This window comes from Marmota marmota, unplaced genomic scaffold, assembly GCF_001458135.2.
Source record: "Marmota marmota marmota unplaced genomic scaffold, marMar, whole genome shotgun sequence".
Classification (NCBI taxonomy): domain Eukaryota; kingdom Metazoa; phylum Chordata; class Mammalia; order Rodentia; family Sciuridae; genus Marmota; species Marmota marmota.
In genome coordinates this window covers 6,040,378-6,046,336 of record NW_026000026.1, presented here as the reverse complement: position 1 = coordinate 6,046,336, position 5,959 = coordinate 6,040,378, and the positions used below count along the sequence as shown (strand labels likewise).

At 61.6% G+C, this 5,959-nt stretch overlaps 1 long non-coding RNA gene across 1 annotated transcript; it reads right to left on the bottom strand.

Moving 5' to 3' along the window:
- Positions 1–38: 38 nt before the first annotated feature.
- On the bottom strand, positions 39–5,511 carry LOC125618955. Its single transcript, XR_007350349.1, has 6 exons — positions 4,643–5,511; positions 3,767–3,995; positions 3,120–3,318; positions 2,905–3,028; positions 587–825; positions 39–435 (listed from the first exon to the last, which is right to left on the bottom strand). It is a non-coding gene; the product is annotated as an uncharacterized LOC125618955 (long non-coding RNA).
- Positions 5,512–5,959: the final 448 nt, after the last annotated feature.

Sequence of the window (5,959 nt, the reverse complement as noted above, 5' to 3'; positions counted from 1 at the left end):
AGCAGGGCCGAGAGGTGCGGGGCACTCGCTGGGTTCTTTCTGGGGACGAGGGAGCTCTGCGCAGGGGCTGTGAGTGCCGCAGGTGGGGGATGGAGGTGGGCAGGCAGGATCAGGCAGGGTGGGGCCCTCAGCATCCCGCAAAACGCTTCCTCTGTGTGTGTGTGTGTGTCTGTGTGTGTGTGTGCGCACACGCGTGCGTGCACTCCGGGGGTGGTCAGCTTGTCTGATCTCGGATTCTTGGGGTTTTGAAAAGCCCTGCTGGACCTGTTCACATGCCCGGACGGTGGGTGTCTACACCTGTGTCCACTCGGGAATTCACTCACTGCAGCCTGGGAGAGCCTGGAATCCAGGTGGACCTGCTCGGGCGTGCCCCCACACTCCTGGCTGGGTGTCTCTGGGCAGTGAGGTCAACTTCTCTGGGCCTCGTTTCCTCACCTGTAACACGGGCACAATGAGTGCTTGCACCTCCCGGGCTCTGCGAGGTCTCAGGAGAGCGGGCCGCGTGGAGGACCTTAGCAGGCACCGAGCAGGCCTTGGGCGCCCTGCCTTCCTCCCTCCTCTCTTCCGGCCTCCTGTCCTCACCCACCTGAGTACACTGCATTCCGAGAGAGCAGTGGCGTCCATCTGTCCTTTGCTTAGCGTCTCGCCCCTGCCCAGGGCCTTGCCGCACAGGCAGGTGCTCGTGGACATGCGCCCAGGGATGAGCTCCCCCGAGTCCTGAGCAGCTCTGGGGTGGGGCGCGTCACAGATTCCAGGAGCACAGATCAAAGTGGGGCCACAGACGCATCTGCTGAGAACTCGTGTCCCTGGCCCTGGCTCCAAACTCTAAGGCCAACAATGAAATGTTTAGCGTTTGCAGCTCATGTGTAAGATTTAGGTCAGGTTTATGGACCAGGGAGAGGTGGATATTTATCTGCTGTACGTGGCTTCTTAGGACACTGGGTCCCCTGTGTGACCAATGTTCTCTCTTTAAAAAATATGCCTAGCAGCACATTTTTATCATTTTACTATTTATGAAGATGCACCGAAGCATCTCTCCCTGGGAGCGCTGGGGGTGCTCCGGGGACCTGGGCCAAGTGACAACTGGAGCCTTCTGATTTCACCAGCACTGCCAGGCCCTGGCCAGCCGGCCCGGTGTGATCTCACCGAGGCCTTAGACCCTGTCCAGGCCGACCTTGAACTATCTCCATGTTACCCGTGGAAGGTCTGAGGTTCCCCTCAAGGTCGCCCAGATCTTAAGCTCACCCAGGCCTCGACCCCGGGTGCAGCCAGGACTCCAAAGCCCAGGCCCTCGCCAGCTGCTAACACCGTCTTGGGCCTGATGAATGGTTCCGGAACAGCCTCCCGCACCCTGGACAGGTGGGCTAAGCAGTGGGAATAAAGGTCCTAACGAGCATCTTGGCTCACACGTTGATTTAGTGTGGTTTTTGTGGTTCTGGAGAGTTCTATTTGAATGCATGTGTGTACGTTTCTATTACACCAGGGGCCTTGGAGGATGCTCCGGGTATCATTTCGCTACTTTTAAATATACACGGAGGCTTAGAGCTGTATCTTTGTTTCTGTGATTTGTTTGGTACTAAGTCTTTGGTGAGGAAAGGCCCCAAGGAGAGCCTGGGGCTGTGGGGCACCAGAGCGGCATTCTGATGACCCAGGGGAGTGGCGCCCCGAGGGTGGGGCCCCCAGCTCCAGGCCCCCGACCAGCTCAGCGGCCTGGGGTAGTCAACTGTCACTTCCTGGAGTCTGACAAAGCCCTGGGGTGACTTTGCCCCAGATTGGGCCACACAAAGGCCACAGCCCCCAGAGGAAGGGGTGAAGCCACATGGGTGGCCAAGGTGGGGTGGGGAGTTGCCCTAGGACCCCAGGGGAAGTCGGGCTGGACGTCTGTACCCCTGAGGCAGCGTTGGTCCTGGAAGGCTCCTGTCACAGCTAGACTCTGTGGCTGCCGCCTGGCAGCCTCCACCCAGCCTCCATGATCCTCCTGGAGGCTTAGAGGCCGGGTCCCCTCCACCTGTTGATGTCCGTACAGCACAGCCCAGGGGCTCTGGTGGCAGCAAGCTCGATACTCTCTGCAGCGTCCTGCTTAGCGGGGACCTGGGTCCCTGAGGGCTCAGGGTCACAGGTCAGGACAGAGCTGGGTGCAGCCAGGTGCAGGAAGACATGGTGGCTGTCACCAGCAGGTACAGGCCACTCTCTCTGCAGGGCTGCACCTGGAGCTGGTGCCCAAGGGGCAGTGGGGAGCGCCCCACCTGCCCCCCATCGGGGTTGCCTGAGCGGCCAGGTGAAGGCCAGGTGAAGGGAGGCCGAGGTCCGTCCTCAGCGGGAGGCACTGTCGCAGGCCTGCTGCATCCTGGAACCAGAGGAAACTTGAGAGTGGGGCTGGCACCGCCCCCTCCATTGGCTCCCTCCAGAGCCACAGGGGCTTTCCCAGGTGGCCAGGGCCAGAAAGGCCCGAGCCCACGTTCCACTCGAGTCCGGCCCTGAGATCCCCGTCTGCTCAGGGGTTCACCCTTCTGTACGAGGACAGATCCGCTGCTTTCTCTTTCAAGGGAACCTAGCAGCCATGAGTCCCCATGGTCCCCAAGAGCACCCCCCCCCTTGTTCTGTGGCCTGCAAAGTTGGCAGGTGGCCCACAGGGGACCCCTCGCCTCTGGCTGGTGTCGTCCTCCCCTTGGGGACCCCCAGCCCATGAGGGCTGGAGCCTGGGTTCGCCTACTCCTTCCTGCCGGGTGACCTTGGCCTGCCTCTGTCCCCCGTGGTGTAGCGAGGAGCCCCCGAGCTGAAGGGGAGAGGGCAGGCCTGGGGGAGAGGTCAGGCTGGTGGTTGTCACTCAGAGCCCCAAGAAGGGGACTGAGCTATTGTAGGTGTCTGGGCAAGGTGTGTCCTCCAGATCACCTGACCACTGACCTCTTGGACATCGCATTGTTATTTTCTTCTCATGCCGACGTCACCATGTGGGTGTCCTCCTTGGCTGGTGGTATAGAGAGGCTGGCCCTGTCTCGTCTGCCATTGTACCTGCTGAAGCTGGGGTCTAACCCAGGGACGTAGTGAGCACCCACTGACCAGAAGAATCAGTGAATAAGGGGGGGGGGGACACACGCACACACTCATGCCACACCCACCTGTCCACACTGGCGCACCTCTGTGTGCACACTCGCCCTCTTGTCTCCTCTCAGGTGTGGGACAATAGAGAGGAGTGGGGACTGTGGCAAAGTGGGTGTCGTGGGCCCTGTTTGGAGGGGCACCAGGACTTGGCTCCAGGGATCTTGGCCACGCCGAAACACGACCTCCACGTCCCAGGTCTTCCTGTTCAGGAGAAGCCTGCAAGTGTGATGTTTTACATCTTTTTTTTTTTTTTTTAAAGTGTGATGTTTTAAGGTGTGAACTTCATGGTTATGGACTGACCATAGAAAACAGTCCTGGGGGAGGTGGGTCCATGGACCAGGGCTCATGCGTCTGAGGAGGGCAGCCGGGCCAGCAACTGGCAAGGGCCCAGGACATTTGAGTGAGCCTCCCCTCCTGCCTACAATGGGAAGGGGACAGCGGGAGCAGATGGAAATGCAAGAGGGGACAGGGAGATCGTAGAGGGGTCGGTGTGGGAATTCTCATGCGGTGTCCTGACCCAGGGTGTCCTGGGAATTGTGGAGACAGTTCTGGTCATTATAACAGTTGGGCACCTCTGACAAGGTGTGGCGGGGCCGGAGCTGCCTGGGCTTGGCCCCCTGCCAGACTGTACTGGTCACTATCCTGTCCCCTGTCCTGCACTCACATGTGAGGACCCGAGGCCTGACCTGCTGTGGTCAGCTCAGAAGTCTGATGCGGACACACTTGACCGGATAGTAGCATCTTCTTACTAGAGCCTCTGTTCCCGATTTCTTTGAGGGTAGGGCGTCGCTGACCTTCACAAAGTGCTGCGTGTGGCCAGGCCACATCATCTTGTCAGTGTCATTTCCCAGCAGCGCAGGGGAGGTTGACATCATGGTGACCTCACTGAGGGCCTGCCGAGGCGGGATTCAGACCCTGGGCTGTCGGCAAAGCCTTGAGCGCCTCCTCCTCCAGCCCCTGTGACAGTGGCAGCGACCCTGAGCAGCTGCAGCTAGTGTCCATCCCGGCAGCTGAGCCCTCCTCAGTGGAGAGCGATGTTCCTGTGTCCAGGGACTCCTGGTGCCACCCAGCTATGCCCCAGTTATCCACGTCCCTGAGGGGACAGAGCCTGGAGCGTCCCCTCCTCTCCCCATAGGGATTTCGTGGGGAGGTGGGGACAGCAGCCGTGGGGACAGGTCCTATTTAGAGAGGACCCGGGCCCCTCCTCAGTCCTCCACAGCAGTGTGGGAGAAGGCCACCTGAGCTGTCTCCAGCCCAACCCCATCTTGGCATCAGAGCCAGATGGCCAGGCCTGGGTCAGGTCCAGAAGCCGGGTTTGTATCGCCCCCAGCAGTGGCCTTGGGGGCTGTCCTGAGCCTGCTGTACCCCTGTGATTGTCCCCAAAGCGGAAAGTAGCAAATCCGAGTGTGGCTCAAGGTGAGGAGCCCTAGACGTCCCCTCGTCAGCTCCTCTTGTCCCTATTCTGTCCTGTTCCGCAGGGACGCTGGAAATTTGACCTCAGACACTTTGGGGCTGACTCCTCCCCTCTTCTGAAGCTTACCAGGCACCAGGTGACAGCAGGGACCACCAGGGTCCTCGGGGCCCCTCCCTCCAAGCTAGCAGTTGGTCGGCATCTGTCCTTCAGCCTGGACTGGCTGATCAGTCATGTGGTCGTCATGGAGACGCTCCTTGGTCCTGGGCCAGCTGTCCTCTGCTCCCTCTGTGTACTTGGGGACACGGGGTCACCCCACAGCTCCTGTCTGCACTGGGCAGCTGCTCCCTGCCGTCCCAGCAGCCCTGGCTGGGTTGTGTGAGAGTGTGGGCGGGGCCAGGCCAGCCCCCGGGGTGCACGGGATGGGGGGGCTGTGGCGCCCTGGAGGGCACGTCCCGCGGCTCAGCTTGGCCAACTGTGAGGCAAAGGGGCCCGGAGCCTTGGCTTTTGGAAGAGGGCAGCATTTTTATATGAATCTCCTGGTTTTTAAAACTGGCAAAACCCACTTAAAAGGCCCCATGGGAGCCAGACAGAAAGGCCCGAGGCCAGCGCTGGCCTTGCCGCCCTCTCTGCTTCCACCGGCCTGTGCTGTGCTCAAAGCCACACCCACTGGGGACGCCGGCCACTCCCTGAGACTTAACTCAGTGTCCCTAAGGTTTCTGTGACTTACACAGGCCCCCGAAGGGACAGAGTCTCAGCCAGCTTGACAGGAACGTGGCCAGCCATCTTCCGAAACGTGGAGGAGCAGACATGACCAACAGGGAAAAGCTCCTGTCCTGGTGTTCCAGCAGGGGGCCGGGAGAGGAGGGGCCCTGAGCTACGCTGGTGCCCCCCCAGCCCCGCCCGCGAAGCCCACCCTCTGCGCCACCAGCCCTGAAAGCTTCCTTCTGTTGGCCGTGTCCTTCCTCACGACCTCTGCCCACAGCTGGCCCCTCTGCCCNTGCGGGGCGTGGTGGGCCTGTGGCTGTGGACCTGCCGCGTCCCCAGTGAGGGCAGAGCGGGCCCCGGCGCCCAGCAGACAGGGCACCGCTGGCTGAGCCAGTGTGGGCCTGAGGCCAGAGCCAGGCCAGGCCCTCTGCCCACCGCCCGGCCTGAACCAGGCTTCTCCACCCCCAGGGAGGGCTTCCAGCCTGTCCTCTGACGGAGCCCCCACCAGCACAGGGCCCAGAGAGGGGACGTGGCCTGCGCCCCCAGGAGCCCTCACCCCAAGGGAGAGCAGCAGGGTGGGAGGGTCCCTCCAGCCAGGGTCTCCTCTGCCAGAACCCAGCGGCTCCTTCTCTGTGGCCAGCACAGGGCCAGGGCCAGGACTGGTCCTGGTCCCTTGGGGAAGCCCTGACCTGCTCCTGGCCCCTGAGGAGGAGGAGGAAGCCGATTCTCCTGCCGAGG